Here is an 18,661-nt window from a genome sequence, read left to right on the forward strand (position 1 = left end):
ACATATATAATAGGGAACGTATAATATAGTCTTCTAATTTAAGACTATCGTTAAAGGAGAGGGAAGAGTGGAGTTTAACTCATGCTTCCGGGAAGGTAGGAATAGGTGCTCATGATATTTTCGCCTGAGATGGGGAATCCAGATGGAAGTGCACATGTGCTGGGCTGCAGATGAGAGATGGTCACAAGACATCTGAGAAAGCACAGGATTTAGATGGAGATGCATCATAATCAGGCTTCACTAATGTGATTTGCGTCCACCTCTCATCCTGCCTGAGAAGTCCTTCCTCCCATTCTTCATCCTGGTCATTGCTGCCTGTTTTCAAAATTCGACCTCCGTCCTTATTCTCAGGGGAGTTTTGCCTAACTTGTGGGTCGGATGAAAGTGCTCTCCTGCGCGCACATCTCACTTCACTCTGGCATAGGACTTATCCCACTGTCTCTGAGGAGATGCTCAACAGTTATTCATTCATTCTTTAATGAAGACTTATGGAATCAATAAGAGTGATCTCTTTAAAAATAAAATAAATTGTTTAGTTCCGTAGCACTAAAAACTAGCCCTCACTGTAAAAATGTAAAGGAAACAATATACCCCCACAACCTGGAAAGCACGCATCTTTATTAAGGCCAGATGGATTTTTTTCCCCCTTCAAATCGAGGCCTGCCACAGCAGGACATTAGGAAGGTATCATTTTACTTTTAATTTGTATTCCCCATTTCAGAATTATGAGATGTCAGTCTTCTTCAGATTATGTTAAACTGAATTTTGCATTAATTGTTTTAAATAAAGGTTCTTGCTTAAGGCTTTCACTGAGCTGGTTGAAAGGAAATTTGACTCGAAACCAGCATAAACCTTCCAACGCTGAGGGAGGGGTTGTATTTCTTGTCAAAGTTTAGAAAGAATTGTGTCAGGTGGCCCTCACTTTAGGAAGCAGCCTTTCTGGACAGAAATTGTCAGAAATAAAACTCTTCAAGTGTCATTCAGTAAAAAATGCTGTTCACTTTTGGCCTAAGAATTTCACTGTCATGATTTTGAGTGAATCGGTTCAGTTTCAAGGTCTTTCCATAACAGGCAGAGAAGTATTGTTCAAAGGGGCTTTAGGGAGCTAAAAAAGTTACTTAAGAAAACTGGATACTCATTCAAACCGTATATGGTTTAACATGCATTGAGATAGAGGCTATACAGTCTGTATGTACTGTATAACTGGAAGAAATATGTTATAGGCATTTGAGGCAAACATTTTTTTTTTAAACATGCACTAAATAAAGCTGGGTAATTGCTCTACAATGGTTCAGATTTCTTTTCCTTTTAGTTTTGTGTTTTATAATGAGGATGATTCAGGCATTATCCACCCACAGGCGTGTGGTAACAGTGAGAATCATATAATTCTAATCAAATAAATCAAATATATCATCTACTGCAGTGCCTGGACAAAAGTAGGTGTTCAACAAATATTCTTTCCTCCACTTTTCTGCTGAACACTACAATGAAACAGTAGTGACTGCTTTGTGAATGTGATAAAGTACTAATTTAGCTTTTGGTGAGTAGGTTTCACACAGTGGTTTTTCTTTCATTGTAGTATCGCTAGAAAATGTGAGAGGATTTAAGTTCTAGCCATCATGGAGATCTATGTATCTGCTAGCTATTGATCCAGCTTACAGAAAGGCACAGAGAGCCTGAATTGTGCTGAGCAAGTGATTTTTTTTTTTTTTAAACACAATTGCATTTCTTTGACTAGGGGCTCTGGTATAGTAATTACTTTTCTTCAAAAGAAACTTCTTAGCCCATCACAATAGCAACAGACCTAATAAAGCCAAATAGATCCCTGAAGTTATTGTAGCTGATCTTCTAGCTGATAGAAGCTATTTCCTTCAGTTGAAAAGGAACACATCTCTGGCCTTCATTTTCGCATCATAAAATTCAAATAAAGTATTTAGTAGCATTTCGCTACCAAACCCTGCATGTGGTGTCTCTTTAAAGCATTTCTAAGTGTGCTTACAAGTTCTTTGATTTTGGAGTAAATTTCTGAGTGAACTTTAATTTGTTATCATTATTGTTTAGGGGATTGAAAATGTGTAAAGTGAAAGTGAAAGTGAAGTCGCTCAGTCGTGTCTGACTCTTTGCGACCCCATGGACTGCAGCCTGCCAGGCTCCTCTGTCCATGAGATTTTCCAAGCAAGAATACTGGAGTGGGCTGCCATTTCCTTCTCCAGGGGATCTTCCCAACCCAGGGATAGAACCTGGGTCTCCCACATTGTAGGCAGATGCTTTAACCTCTGAGCCACCAGGGAAGTCACCAGGGAAAATGTGTAAGGCTTTCTTATAAAACAAATGGGCTTAAGTATAAAATATATGGGAATCTTGTTGCCGCATTGCTGGCTGAGGCAGTATTAGAACTAATATTCTGAAAACGTCCATACAGCTGAGTAGGACCCTAAGCTCAGGAATTCCACGGGCTATAAAGGCTGATAATTAATGAGACACAAAATTTGAAAGGTCTATCAGGTTTACTGTGGCTAGGACTAGGGTGAAGGCGAGTGAGGGCAACTGGGGTGCAATATGTAAGGAGATGCTCCCCTTCAGAGTCGTACAAGTCTTTCACATGCTTCACCCCAGTCCTGCCCAACTTCTCAAGATATTTTGTGATTCAGGCAAACAATGGCAGAAGGGCATTCCAAGCTAGAGGTTATAATAGTGAAAATTAATGCTCTTTTTATGTATTTACTGTAAATAAATCTCTACCCTAAGTTTTTTTTCCCATTATCTCATTTTATCTTCTCTGCAATACTATAGATAGATACAGTTATCTTCCTTTTAAACTTGAGAAAACTGAGGCACAGAAAAGTAAATGTATTTGTCCAGCGTCTCACAGTAAGTTTAAGACAGAGTTAGGATTAACACACAGACACATCAGAAAGCTGGGAGTCGAACCCAGGTTGGAGGACTTAACTATACTTTAAATGAAACTCTAAAGCACCTGTCCCAGGCAAGCAGGGGGGGCAGTCTGGGACCATCTGGGACAAGATCAGGACAAGGCTTATCTGTGGTAGCTGAGTCTGTCATTAAAAGAAACTGAAAAGTCCATCGTGAAGAGGGCAGAACTGGCTGCCATAACAAAATGCCACAGGTTGAATGGCTTCACCAACAGAATCTTATTTTCCCACAATTCTAGAGACTAAAAATCCAAGATCCAGGTGTTGCCAGGTTTGATTTCTCCTGAGACCTCTTTCTTGGCTTTTCCTCTTTTCCCTTTTTTTTTGTCCACCTGGCCTTTCCTCTTTGTTTTCACACCTTGGGTGTCTTTTCTTCTTCTTGCAAGGACACCAGCCCAACTGGATTAGTACCCTACACTTATGACATCATTTCACCTTAATTACCTTTCTAAACGTCCTGTTTCTAGATACAGTCACATTGGGGGTCAGGGCTTGCATCTATGAATTTTGGCTGGATGCAATACCCTCGTGGTTCAGCTGGTAAAGAATCTGCCTGCAGTGCAGGAGACCTGGGTTTGATCCTTGGTTGGGAAGCTCCCTGGAGAAGGGAAAGGCTAACCACTCCAGTATTCTGGCCTGGAGAATTCCATGGACTGTATTAGTCCATGGGGTCGCCAGGAGTCGAACACGACTGAGTGGTTTTCACTTTCACTACATCCTCTGTAAAAGGTACTTTCCTATTGTTCAATGTTGTCTAGTGTCAATCAGGATAGGCTAGGCTCTGAAAAGTCCATCGTGAAGAGGGTAGAACTGGCTGCCATAACAAAATGCCACAGGTTGAATGGCTTCACCAACAGAATCTTATTTTCCCACAATAATTTTAAAATCTTAGTTAATGCCATCAATGTTTTCTTTTGTTCATGCTGCTTGGCAGGGATTCTGTTCATGTGCTTTCTCAGGGACTTAGTTTCTTGACTAAGTTTCTTAACTATGGTCTTGAGAACCATATCTTGACACATACATCATCAGCTTGGATGCTGGAGAAAGAAAACTTGGAGAACTGTGCACTGATTTTTAAAGCTTCTATCTGCAGGTGACACATCTCAATTCCTTTCACATTTCAGTGGCCTAAATTAGCCACATAACTATGCTTAAACTGAAAGGAGACAGAAAACCCAACCCTAGTATCCTATGTCTGAAAGAAGCATAGGGGGCTGAGAATCAATTTCTTGAACAAAAGTCTGTTATTTCCTTGGTGGGGAGGCTGCTTTAAGGATATAGGCTGTCTCACATATATTTTCATTTGTTTATTTGGTTTGGTTTTGGTTTAGAGAGGTGGTTAATAATTTGTATTGCAAAATATTTGGCATTTCTGGCTATACCCAATAAAAGTCAGTAAGTCCTCCCAGTCTCATTATGAGAACAAAAATCCCCCTCTACATTTCCACACTCCCTAAAAGAGGGAGCTGTGGGCTAGAAGAAGTAAATACTGGGATATGAAGTACTGTAATTAAGGAATGTTCCCCAGCCACAAGGCCTGGTGCCTCAATCCCAAACCTTAGGTCTGTTTGTCAGTAAAAGCATCCAAAATTCTCTTGCTCACAAATAGCACTCATTTTGAACACACACACACACAAATAGGAATGGAGTGAATATATTAAAATATTTAATATGTCTACCAAGAATCAGGTACTAGCATGTAAATAATTCTGTAAGAGATATGATGTCAGGGAAACCAACAGGAAGAAGGGAGAGAATACAGACCAAAGGAAATAAAGCAGGGATTGGTGTGGCCCTGACAATTTGCAGGGCAGGGAGAAATTTGCCCAAATTCCTGCAACGTTTGGGCTTAAGAAGCGGACCTAAATATTAATTGCAACAAATCATAAATACAGCAACTTGCAGAAACCATGTAGAAGCATTCTGTTGGGCGTTCTACAGTCTACATACCTAAGTAGGGAAACATATTTCTAACTATGGCCAACATCAAAACTAGTGAAATGTACAGGTTTTAATACCCCATCTCACTCTTGTTTTGTAGCAGTAAAATACTTTTGCAATTATGTGGCTTCAAGTAATTCTTATGGAAAATTACTTTTTCCTAACGTAATGACCTTTTAAGTTGTGGTAATACTTCATTTTAATTTCCAAGCTATTTATACCACTTACAGTTAGTGCCATATGATTTACAATTTCTATTTTATGGGCTCTTGTTCTCTATTTTGTTGTATAAATATTTCCTCTTTAACATACTTTTTAAAATGATACTGGTATAAATATGCCAAAGAAGGAGGCAAAATTACTATCTTCTATGTTTTTATATGTTATGAAAAATGACAATGAACAAAAGTACAGGAAATACTAGAAAAATGAAGAAAATTTATTTAAGCAATTTAATAATTAACATATAAAGCATTAATTGGGCTTCCCTGATAGCTCAGCTGGTAAAGAATTCACCTGCAATGCAGGAGACCCCAGTTCAATTCTTGGGTTGGGAAGATCCACTAGAGAAGGGATAGGCTACCCACTTCAGTATTCTTGGGCTTCCCTTGTGGCTCAGCTGGTAAAGAATCCACCTGTAATGCAGGAGACCTGGGTTTGATCCCGGGGTTGGGAAGATCCTCTGGAGAAGGGAAAGGCTATCCACTCCAGTATTCTGGCCTAGAGAATTCCATGGACTGTATAGTCCACGGGGTTGGAAAGAGTCAGACATGACTGAGTGACTTTCACTACTAATAAAACATTAATATCTTTTCTAGGTAAAAATAATAGATAAGAATCATAATAGAAGAAAAATTACCACATTAAATCAAAAAAGATAAACTGCCTAGGAATAGATTTAAGAAATATGCATGATTCATACAAAGATAAAATTTTTAAAATTCTATCGAGGAGCATAAATGAAATTTTAAGTAATTGAACATTTTTGTATTGGAAGACTCATTGTTATAAACATTTCAAATTCACACAAAACTCATCTCAAAACTCAGTGCAATCTCAAATAAAACACAATTAGACTTTACTGAAAATAAACATGGGATAATAGTTATGAAAAAAATGAGACTATATTACACCAGATGCTGAAATCTCTAAGGTTATTAAAACAGTTTTCTAAAGATGAGTATATCTATTGGGATGGATCAGGATATTCTGTACAACAATCTCAAGATCTTGATGACTACATCAAAGGTTTAGCTTTTTAACTCATTCAAGAGACCACTGAAGATTGCCTCAGAGCACCGTCCATGACTCCTGACTCTCGGATTCAAAAGGACAAAACAGTATCATCTTGAGCATTACAGTTTAGCATGCAGATAGATAAAAGAGCACTAAAGTATTTTGTGTTAACAGTGAAATTCTGTAGCACTTATCTTCTCTGTTCACAGCTCATTGGGAGCAAATGGCCCCACCTAGCTACAAGGAGACCTGGGAACTAGAATCCTGCCATGTCCCTGGAAGACAGGAAGCTCCAAATATTTGGTGATCAGCAGTAATGACTAACATTATTGTAAATAAGCAGATAAATGAAGCAGGCAGAAGCATCCAAGGGTAGAATATAAAAATGAAGTTTCTGATCAAGTTTGAACTACAGTATGAGTATGTGTCATGTGTGTGTGTCATGTGCTTTTTTTTTTTAACTAAGTGACTAATCATTCATTCAAGAAAGATTTTATCTTTTGCCTACGATATGCTAAGTGCTATTATAGTCCCTAGGGATATGCTGAAGAACAAAACAAGCAAAAAATACCTCACCATACTTGGTTATTGGAGATATAGTTCTGAGGGATACATGGTTTATACACTCATAGATCAGAGTCTATTCATGAAAAAAGTGGATGTTACTGATAATATACAAAATTTTACCTGAGTAAAAACCGCATGTGTATTATCCTTCAGAGTAGATTATTTGGATACTTATTTTACTTCTCTACTTCCTTTTGGGCTAATATCCAATTCTCATTAAACTATTTCTCTGTAACAGAAATTTATGACCTACTTTTTAATTTGATTTTTATCTTTAAGCTATAGGCTATAAATGAAATATTTCTATTTATACATTTTAATTAAAAAAACAATTATTTCACATAAATGCATAATTATGTACATTCATAATTATGCATTCATGTAATATTCTCCAGTGTTTTTGCCTGGAGAATTCCATGAACAGAAGAGCCTGGTGACCTACAGTCTATGGAGTCACAAAAGTCAGACATGACTGAACGACTAACACTTATTGGATACACATTTAATAAAACACTAAACTTTTAGAAAGAAGAAAGTAATTTCTTATAAGATCCCACCTGTAGGTGGCCACTTTTATTATTTTGATGTGATTTTATTCCTTTTTTTATATGGTGACTATCTTATAGGAATTGCTGGGGGGGATTGGGAGCAGGAGGAGAAGGGGACGACAGAGGATGAGATGGCTGGATGGCATCACTGACTCGATGGACGTGAGTCTCAGTGAACTCCGGGAGTTGGTGATGGACAGGGAGGCCTGGCGTGCTGTGATTCATGGGGTCACAAAGAGTCGGACACAACTGAGCGACTGATCTGATCTGATTCTTTAATGTTAAAAGAAAGACTGTTACCTCTCTTGAATTTTAATCTCAATATAAAATAATTTATTAATAACCTGTTCAAAATACTCCCATGTATTTTTCTGTTAAGGTCTTCTATTTTATCTTCCTGTAAAAATTTTGTTACATATTACCTTAGAAATAGTGGTGTTTATGAATATATAAAAATTATAATATCTTCCATGTAAATCATGTTCATTTTTTTACTTTTAAATAGACTCTACTTTAGAGTACTTTTTAAAAATGTGTATTTATTTATTAACAGTGTTGTGTTTGTTTCAGGTGTACCTCAGAGTTATTCAGTGATACACACACATACATCTGTTCTTTTTCAAATTCTTTTCCCATTTAAATTATTACAGAATATTGAGCAGAGTTCTGCCCCCACACAGTAGGTCCCTGTAGGTAGTCTGTCTTAAATATAGAGTAGTGTCAGGTTCACAGCAACATTGAGAATTAAGTACAGAGTTCTCATCTACTCCCAGAACCCACATGCACAACCCTCACTAGAGTGGTGGTGTGTTTGTTACAATTGAAGGACCTAAGTTGACACATTATTATCATCCAAACTCTGTGGCTTACAATTCTGGTTCATTTTCGATGTTATACATTCTATGGGTTTTGACATGTAATCACCATTATAGTATCCCACAGAATAGTTTTAATATCCTAAAAATTCTCCTATTCATCTTTACCTCTCCCCTAGCCCCTACAACCACTGAGCTTTTCACTGTCTCTACAAATTTGCTCTTCCTAGAATGCCACACAGTTGGAATCATACAGAATGCACCCTTTTCAAATTGGCTTCTGTCACTTAATGATATGCATTTGTGTTTCCTTCATGTCTTTTCATGCTTGATAGCTCATTTCTTTTAAGTACTAAATAATATTCCATTGTCTGGACATATCACAGTTAACCCATTAGCCTACAGAAGGGTATCTTAATTGTTTTCCAATTCTAGCAATTAGGAATAAAGCTGTTACAAAAAATTCATGTGGAGATTTTTATATAGACATATGTTTTCAAATACCTTGGGTAAAAATGCCAAGGAATGTGATGATAGCTGTATCATGTGGTAAGAGTATGTTTAATTGTATAAGAAACTGCCAGACTGTCTTCTAAAGTAGCTGTACCACTTTGCATTCTGACCAGCAGTGTATGAGAGTTTCACATCCTCTCTAGCATGTAGACTGTTGATCATCTGAATTTTGGCCTTTCTAATAAGCTTGTGGTGGTTCAGTTCATTTCAGTTCAGTCACTCAGTCATGTCTGACTCTTTGTGACCCCATGAACTGCAACATGCCAGGCCTCCCTGTCCATCACCAACTTCTGGAGTTTACCCAAACTCATATCCATTGAGTTGGTGATGTCATTCAACCATCTCATCCTCTGTCATCCCCTTCTACTCCTGCCCTCAATCTTTCCCAGCATCAGGGTCTTTTCAAATGAGTCAGTTCTTTGCATCAGGTGGCCAAAGTATTGGAGTTTCAGCTTCAACATCAGTCCTTCCAATGAACACCCAGGACTGATCTCCTTTAGGATGGACTGATTGGATCTTCTTGCAGTCCAAGGGACTCTCAAGAGTTTTCTCCAATACCACAGTTCAAAAGCATCAATTCTTTGGCGCTCAGCTTTCTTTATAGTCCAACTCTCATATCCATAAATGACTACTGGAAAAACCATAACCTTGACTAGATGGATCTTTGTTGACAATGTAATGTCTCTGCTTTTTAATATGCTGTCTAGGTTGGTCATAACTTTCCTGTATCTCACTGTTGTTTTAATGTTTAATTAGTGAAAATCAATTCCCTAATAAAAAATGCTATTAAACATAGATTTATATGCTTATTTGCCATCGGTTTATCTTCTCTGGTGAAGTTTCTGTTCAGGTATTTTGCCCATTTTTTTTTATTGGGTTGTTCATTTTCTTATTGATGATTATAAGAGTTCTTTGTTTATTTCAGATAATAGTATTTTACCAGAAATAGGACATATTTGCAAATATTTTCTCTCAGTCTGTGATGCCTTCTCGATTTTTTAAAAGTCCTTCATGGAGCAGAAATTTTTCATCTTAATAAAGTCAAATTTATCATTTTTTTTTCATGGACTGTCCCTTGATGTTGTAACTAAAGTCATGATATACCTTAAAATATCTAGACTTATTCCTATGTTATCTTCTAGGAGTTTGATATTTTTGTACTTTATATTTAGGTCTGTGGTTCATTTTGAGTTAATTTTTGTGTCCAGGGAAGGTTTGTGTCTAGATTAATTTGTTTGCACCTGGATGGCCAGTTGTTCCAGCACCATTGTTGAAAAGACTTTTTTCTACAGTGCTTCTTTGTCACTGATTTGTTGACTATATTAATGCAAGTCTGTCTCTAGGCTCCCTACTCTGTTATAATATTCGGTTCTTTCACCAGGACCAGATTGTCTTGGCTGTTGTAGTTTTATAGTACGTCTTGAAGTCCCATAGTGTCAGTCCTCCAGCATTGTTCTTCTCCTTTAATATTATGTTGGCTGTTCTAGATCTTTGTCTCTTCATGTAAATTTTAAAATCATTTGTTGATATTCACAAAATAACTTGTTGGAATTTTGACTAAAATTGCGTTGAGTCTATGCATCAAGTTGAAAAGAACTGACATTTTAACAATATTGAGCCTTTCTATCCATCCATATGAAACATATCTGCATTTGTTTAGTTCTTTGATTCCATTTGTCATTTTTTTGTACTTTTCCTCATATACATCTTATACTTTGTTTGATTTATACATAAGTATTTTATGTTTTGAGGTTCTAGTATAGATGGTATTGTGGTCTAAATTTCAAATTCCATTTGTTTATTGCTGATCTGTAGAAGTGATTGTGTTTTGAATATTAATCTTATATATTACCATTTTGCTAGTTTCAAATTTTAGTTCCAAGAGTCATATTTATTTATACTAGATTTGTGATTTTTTATTTTTGGCTTTCCCAAAGTTACAAGACTATAACTATTTTCTTTTCTTAATCTAAACTTTTGGCATTTAGAAAATTATATTCAATTTTCTATTTCACTATTTACTGTTTTCTCTCTTTAAAGTATTTTCTTCCATTATCTTTTGCTAATTTTACTTAAATTATGACCTGAATGTTTACATCCAATATACTTTTCCTGTTTTTTTAATTACAAAAATATCTATGCAATTTGATTTGACACAAAGTACAACTTTATGTTAGTGTATGCCTATGCTGAAATAGGAGATCAACTGTAGAGTCATATGGCTGAAAATCTTACTAGCTCTGCAATGCTGGATGTGTAAAATGAGACTAGCATCTTCCACAGAATGGAGTTGTAATGATTAAAAATAATAAGTGGAAAAGACTTAACCAAATATCAGATATGTAATACACACACAATAAGCTATTACTCACTGTTAAAAAGAATGAAGTCTTGCTGTATGAATGGATGTATGGATGCTGAATGTATGGATGAAAGTAGAGGATATTATACTAAGTGACATGTTAGACAGAAAGACAAATACCACACTATTTCGCTTTTCAATGAAATCTAAAATATAAATAAATAAATAAATGAACAAACTTAACAAAACAGACTCATTAATACAGAGAACAAACAGGTGATTGCCAGAAGGGAGGGGAGTAGAGGAATGAGTGTATAAATTTGATAGATATTTGTAGATATGTATTTACTTAAATTCAATATTTTTGAAGCCTCAAGTAGTATTTAATTATAAAATATAAGCCTCTGATGCTGCTGCTGCTGCTAAGTCGCTTCAATCGTGTCCAACTCTGTGCGACCCCATAGACGGCAGCCCACCAGGCTCTGCCATCCCTGGGATTCTCCAGGCAAGAACACTGGAGTGGGTTGCCATTTCCTTCTCCAATAGGCTTCTACTAAAATATAAATATAATTATATTGATAATTATATTTTAAAAGACAAATGGAGGTAGTTTATAGAGATAAAGTTATCTCCTATGGTCCAAATATTTTTTCAGTTTAATCATTCTATTTTCAAGACAAGATTTTTTTATAGCAAATGTTACGAAGTTTATGATATATTTGATGTAATTTCATTATAGAGTGTGTGGAATACAGCTACGTCCATTCTTTTGTCTGTATTATCTATGGCTATTTTCACATTACTGTGCCAAAGTTGAGTAGGTGAGACAGATAAATGGCCTGTAAAACCTAAAATATTTAATATCTGTCCCATCATGAGGGAAAAACAGTTTCTGAATTGTATATCACTTTGGAACTATTAACAATTTGTGTTTTCTATGTGATATATTGCATTTGTTATCTCGCTAAACTAGCATAAGATTTTTTATGGGTACAATGTGTAGGCTCAGATGGAACCAAGAATGGTGATAGGCAGACTAGCACAATTACTGCAAGGAAGAAAATATCTATCTAGATCGATCTATCTATCTATATACATATCTCAACTCTCTCTGGAGAGAGCTGTCTGGCTTTTTTCATTCAAATCATCTTGGGTATGTAAGGCCTCGCACCATGTTTTTTAAAACAGTGACTGTTCCCATTAGAGGGTGATTTGCTGGTATTGTCTGCATAGAGGAGATGGAAGAAGGAAAAGGATTTCAGACAGAATTTATGAAAAAGTGTTAAATAAATTTCAGAATTAATTGAATTTTCACAATAATTTTTAATTATAAACTGTAGTGAAATATGATAAACAGGTCATATAAACTATTTTCTTTGAGTTCCCTTAAAAGTGAAGATTTTCCCAAATAGCCACTTACGGGATGCCCTGCTCCCCAGACCACAATGCTGGTTTTGAAATAGTAGTATTGTATCTCCATTTATTTCCAAAGGTTTTGGAACATTCTTAAAATGGTCAAGAGAGAGTTGATTTGAAATAACTTTAATTTACAAAATAACTACAAGAAATATAGCAATTTTAGGAAACCTTAGAATATGACATTTAGTTAAACAAACAGAAAAAGCAAATAACCACAGAGTCAAGAAGTGTGAACTCAAAAAACAATAGGTAGTATTTACTGTAAAAAGGAAAAACAAAAACATAATTCTTGTAACATGCTTGTTTAACTTCTCTATACAAAATCAGAGCACTTACTATCTTTGCTTACTTTGGCATATGATCATATCCAGTCTTGTTACATTACAACATTATTGTTGTCTTGCAGAATAACTCCTAAATTATTATTATTGATGAGATAATATCTTGTTTTAAGACCTAAATTCTGATTCCTTGGGACAAGGGACTGAGTTTTTTTATATGCACACATTCTCCAGCCATGAAGTGTAATAAAACACCAAGGAGAATAGCTGATAGTCATCTTAGATGCTGTTTATAATCCCCTTTACTTGCTTAAGTCATATAATCTCTCTGTGGCTGGTTTCCTTGTAAGATAGACAGCATTTTTGTAAGTAATGATGAAGAACTGAGGAAAACAACAGTGACCCTATAGTGTGATAGCTACAGTGGGTAGAGAGGGCACCTTCAGACTGAGTGCTCAAAAAGGGTGAGATCCATTAATGAAAAGGAGCCTCAGGAAGATGTGAGGAAAACATCTTTCAGAAACAATGAAGGAAAAGTGTGAAGTTCCTGAGGCATGAACCAGATAGGCCTGCTCCTGCAGTGACCAAAGTTCACCTGGACTTTAGCATGGTAAGGAGCAGCTTTTGGATATGGTGTTAGAAAAGTATAGGGGGAAGGCATTGGAAGGTTTTAAACCAAGAAGCAAAATTACTTGATTTTCACTCTAAAGAATAATTTAACTGCAAAAAGGAAATAGATGTTAGAATGCAAAAGGGAAAACACGGTGACCAGTTGTGTGCTGTGCTTAGTTGCTCAGTCATGTCTGACTCTTTGCAACACCATGGACTATAGTGCGCCAGCCTCTTCTGTCCATGGGGATTCTCCAGGCAAGAATACTGGAGTGAGTTGTCATACCCTCTTCCTGGGGATCTTCCCAACCCAGGGATCGAACCCGGGTCTCCTGCATTACAGGCGAATTCTTTACCAACTGAGCCACCAGGGAAGTTTGGTGACCAGTTAGGGGTCTGTTGTTAACAGTATTGGCTAGGGATAAAGATGGCTTGAATGTTGGTGACTTTAATAGGTTTGGAGCAAATGGGTGGGCCCAGGGCATGTTTTGGAAAAAAAGTACCATGTAACTCTTACTGTAATGTGCAAATGTAATATACTGTTATTAGAGTTAATACATACAAATAAATTCATCTCAAAAATTAATTATTTAAGCCCCTTCCCATCTTTTTATCAGCTCACCTCTATTCAAATTGCTATTCAATAACAATCTATAAATTTTTTCCTGGTCCTTTTCAGTATGAGAAACTAGCATCTGATAAAATAAGATCTAGGTGCATAGTTGCTACATGATAAATATTTGCCATATTAATGACTACATAAATAAAATATGACAGATTTGCTACAAGGCTTTTGGGTCAAGGAGACATTTGAATGAATGAAACATAGATGGAAGGAGTTTATTTCTACAAGATAAAACCAGTTGACAGTCCTCATTTCAGGACTGGAATTTTTACAGGGTTATTGACCCTGGGATATATTTTTATGTGAAATTTCTTGGCAGCACTGGGCCTAATCTGTTTAGCATAAAATAATGTATATAAATGATCTTTGAAAAGAACAATGGATGTGAGAGTTGGACTGTGAAGAAAGCTTAGCACCGAAGAATTGATGCCTTTGAACTGTGGTGTTGGAGAAGACTCTTGAGAGTCCCTTGGACTGCAAGGAGATCCAACCAGTCCATTCTGAAGGAGATCAGCCCTGGGATTTCTTTGGAAGGAATGATGTTAAAGCTGAAACTCCAGTACTTTGGCCACCTCATGCGAAGAGTTGACTCATTGTAAAAGTCTCTGATGTTGGGAGGGATTGGAGGCAGGAGGAGAAGGGGACGACAGAGAATGAGATGGCTGGATGGCATCACGGACTCGATGGACGTGAGTCTGGGTGAACTCCGAGAGTTGGTGATGGACAGGGAGGCCTGGCGTGCTGCGATTCATGGGGTTGCAGAGTCAGACACGACTGAGCGACTGAACTGAACTGAAAAGAACAAAGCTTTGTGTAAATAACAGTAAGAATTGCTGTCATTTATTTGCTGACACCTATGTGTCATATCTCATGCTAGACTTTTGTACATACATTACCTTGTTTAATTCTCACAAAAATCATAGAGGGAAATCATTACCCCTCTGTTTTAAAATTGAGGGGTCGGCTACTCAGAAATGTTATGTAACAGCTGGATGAAGGATAAAGCTTTGAAGTACTGACTCATTTCATTGCCTCAGTAAAGATGGACATTACTGTCTTTACTTGAAATAAATATTAACACACAAATATCGAGTACATTGCTGACTTCTTTTAGAATGTCTTAGAAATTGTGCTACATGTGCTTCTAAAATAATCACAGAATGACAGATTTGAGAGATTTAGAGGTAGGTCTCTATGTGACCAGATAGTTCTTTATATGTAATTCCTTGCTTGACTTTCACATGCTCAAGGTCATTGGAAAGCAAAGCTAGGATTTAAATCCAATTTGGTGCTCTTCAGACCATAGCATACTGATTCAGAATTTGACATTTGGTTCATCTCTATGTTTACAAGAAGACTAAGATAAAAGACCCACAGAAATCTGTGAAAGGGCTAATTTTGCCATTGGTGAAAAGAATTTGTGGTTTACTTGAAAGAAAAAGATGACATGATAGCAGTAACAAATAACTTTGGCTTTAAAAAAATAGTGTACACCTTACAAAGTGCCTAAAAAGAATGGAACAATGGTGCTTAGCATTATCATGAGAGTGCAGTGCTCCAGTGTACAGAAACATAGAAATGAAATGAAAGCTGTTGGATGTCAAAGGCAAATTTTGCCAATGTCAGCAGTGTCAGTAGCAGAAACCACCAGAATGCATGACAGGAAAGTGGGAGAGCTTGGTAAACAATAGAAAGAAAGATTATTGCACTGAACATTTTAGACTGTTCTCAACTGTTCAGTTCAAAATGGTGCCTAAATCACAAAAACCGAAGCTGCTTTTTTCACTCTCCCTACTACACGGTGACCTCTGGGTCAAAACGAACACCTACAGAGAAACATAAGCCTGGGGAAGCAGGTTCATCCAGCCAGGATGTGTAAATAATCTAAATGTTTACCCTCCACCTATCCAGAACAACAAATTCAGAATGTCTCTTACGCCCACTAAATTCCTCAGAAGGGACCAGCCTGTATTATATAATTAAGACAACTGATTTCTCAGAAAATTGTGGTGGCAGAATCCATCAAGTACAGTTTTGTTTTGTTTTGTTTTTTAAATGAGGGTTAGTTCTTAACTCTCTCGGGCAGGCAAAACCTCAGTTTTGCCATGGGTTTCAGATGAATTTAGAGTATCCACTGACATTACCAGAAACTCTGGATACTAATCACACCCATCATGATAAAAAAGAATGGGGCAAGAAAATATGAGAAATAAGATCATATAGATAAGCTGTAGTTTATTATGGGCACTGCATTAGGAGTAACCTGGAACCCTAAATTGCCTTATCCTTTTTCAGTTTTCTGTGCTATTTGCATATGGATGGTTAGAAATGACTTGTAGTTCCTTAGCTGGAGGTGGGATAGAGTATCATTGACAGATGTACAGATTAATGTTTGAGAATCTTGGGCTTAAATGATCGTGGAAGTTTACTTGTTCATACTGAATTAATTGCTTTTCCACTGTATTGTTAGGGAACTACAAATCAATGTTAACTTTGTTCCCCTGACTCATAGGACTTGGAGAACCTTCAACCTGCTGTGAGTAGAAATGTCAAGGTGTTTTTCAAATAAATTCATTTTTATGTAGGAAAAACAAGGTCTTAGGAACAAGAGCTAGAAGAAATTAAGAAAGACCCAAAGCAGTAGCTTTCTATGAGAGATGTTGCTAAATCACCTCAAGACAATGCCCCCAAAATATTTAATCATTACCTCATGCCTAATTGGGCTTCCCTGGTGGTTCAGATGGTAAACCGCCTGCCTGCAATACGGGAGACCCTGGGTTGGGAAGATCCCCTGGAGAAGGAAATGGCAACCCACTCCAATACTCTTGCCTGGGAAATCCCATGGATGGAGGAGCCTGGCAGACTACAGTCCATGGGGTTGCAAAGAGTCGTATATGACTGAGCAACTTCAGTTTCAATTTCATGTCTAATTTATGGCAGAATATGCATTACTATTTTTCTATGTAACAAGTATTGTTGTTCAGTTGCTCAGTCATGTCCGACTCTTTGCAACCCCGTGGACTGCAGCACACCAGGCTTCCCTGTCCATCACCATCTCCTAGAGCTTGCTCAAACTCATGTTCATTGAGTCACTGATGCCATCCAACCATCTCATCCTCTGTCGTCCCCTTCTCCTCCTGCCTTCAATCTTTCCCAGCATCAGGGTCTTTTCTAATGTCTCGGCTCTTCATGTCAGGTGGCCAAAGTTTTGGAGCTTCAGCATTAACATCAGTCCTTCCAATGAATATTCAGGATTGATTTCCTTCATAATTGACTCGTTTGATCTCTCTGAAGTCCAAGGGACTCTCAAGAGACTTCTTCAACACCACAGTTCAAAAGCATCAATTCTTTGGTTCTCAGTCTTTTTTATGGTCCAAATCTCACATCCATACATGACTACTGGAAAAAACATAGCTTTGATTATAGGGACTTTTGTCAGCAAAATAATGTCTCTGTTTTTTAATATGTTGTCTAGGTTTGTCATAGCTTTTCTTCCAAGGAGCAAGCGTCTTTTAATTTCATGGCTGCAGTCACCATCTGCAGTGATTTTGGAGCCCAGAAAAATAAAGTCTGTCACTGTCCATTGTTTCCCCATGTATTTGCCATAAACTGATGGGATCGGATGCCATGATCTTCATTTTTTGAATGTTGAGTTTTAAGCCAGCTTTTCACTCTCCTCTTTAACCTTCATCAAGAGACTCTTTAGTTTCTTTTCACTTTCTGTCATAAAGGTGGTATCATTTGCATATCTGAGGTATTAATTGAGTAATTTTTATGTAATTTTTTTGCTTGATTTCAGAACCAGTTCTAGGCTTAAAAAAAAAAAAAACTTTAAAGAAAAACTTATGTCTGTACTGTTTTCCATATGATTCTATTACCCAATAAGGTCCTTCACACATAGGAGATATATAGTACATATTTGCTGAATGAATGCGTAAACGAATGGATAAATGCATATTCTTGTACTTTGCTTTATCAACACTATATTCTAATATTAAGTCTAGATGGATGGAATCATATATATTTACATAAGTTTTTAAAATTTTGTTTTTATTGAAATACAGTTGATTTACAACATAGTACTAGTTTCAGCTATATAGAAAGGGGATTCATTTATACATTTTATTCATAAATTTCTAGGAACTCCTGTAAGAATTGCTCATCACCTTGTCTGTAAGACTATGTCTGTATCACCATTTGCTTAAACGTCACAGCACCAAAGTAATAAGTCCCATTATTATTTTCTTCATATAAGTTTTTAAAAAATATTTATTGTCACTTACTATATTATAATGCCCCAGTTGGAACTGATGGCACAAGATGAATGATCTCGGTCTTTTATACAAGGATCTCTTGTTTGTCGGTGGTTGAGACATCAACAGAGATCTATCTATATGTAACACTGAAGCCACTAGAGAAGGACACGGAATCTATGAGCACAAAGGAAAACGCCTAGTCCATCCTTGCAAGTTGGTCTCTATTAAAACCTCTTCTACTGTTCCTCTTATCCTTCACAATAGTTTTACAGTAGTGCTTAGAGTGAGTTATATTCAAATGCACTATTTCCTGATTCAACCATGAGTTTTAGGTATCTGAGACCTTCCTCCACTTTGCTCCCTACTCCAAGTCTCAAGTATGAACCATACTAGGTATTTCTTTTATAAGTTTTCTGTTTAGTCTGTTCTACATCTTAAATGATCTCAACTAGGTTTCCTTCATGCCTCAACCTATTTTGTTGTGACAGCATGAAAAGAGACAAAGATGAAATGAAGGTACCATATTTTATATTCTGTTTTCTCTGCAATGATAGAGTAGAGATGAATAACCTCAAGAACATATATACATATATATATATATATATATATATATATA

The sequence above is a fragment of the Bos javanicus genome, chromosome 6 (assembly GCF_032452875.1).
Source record: "Bos javanicus breed banteng chromosome 6, ARS-OSU_banteng_1.0, whole genome shotgun sequence".
Taxonomy (NCBI): domain Eukaryota; kingdom Metazoa; phylum Chordata; class Mammalia; order Artiodactyla; family Bovidae; genus Bos; species Bos javanicus.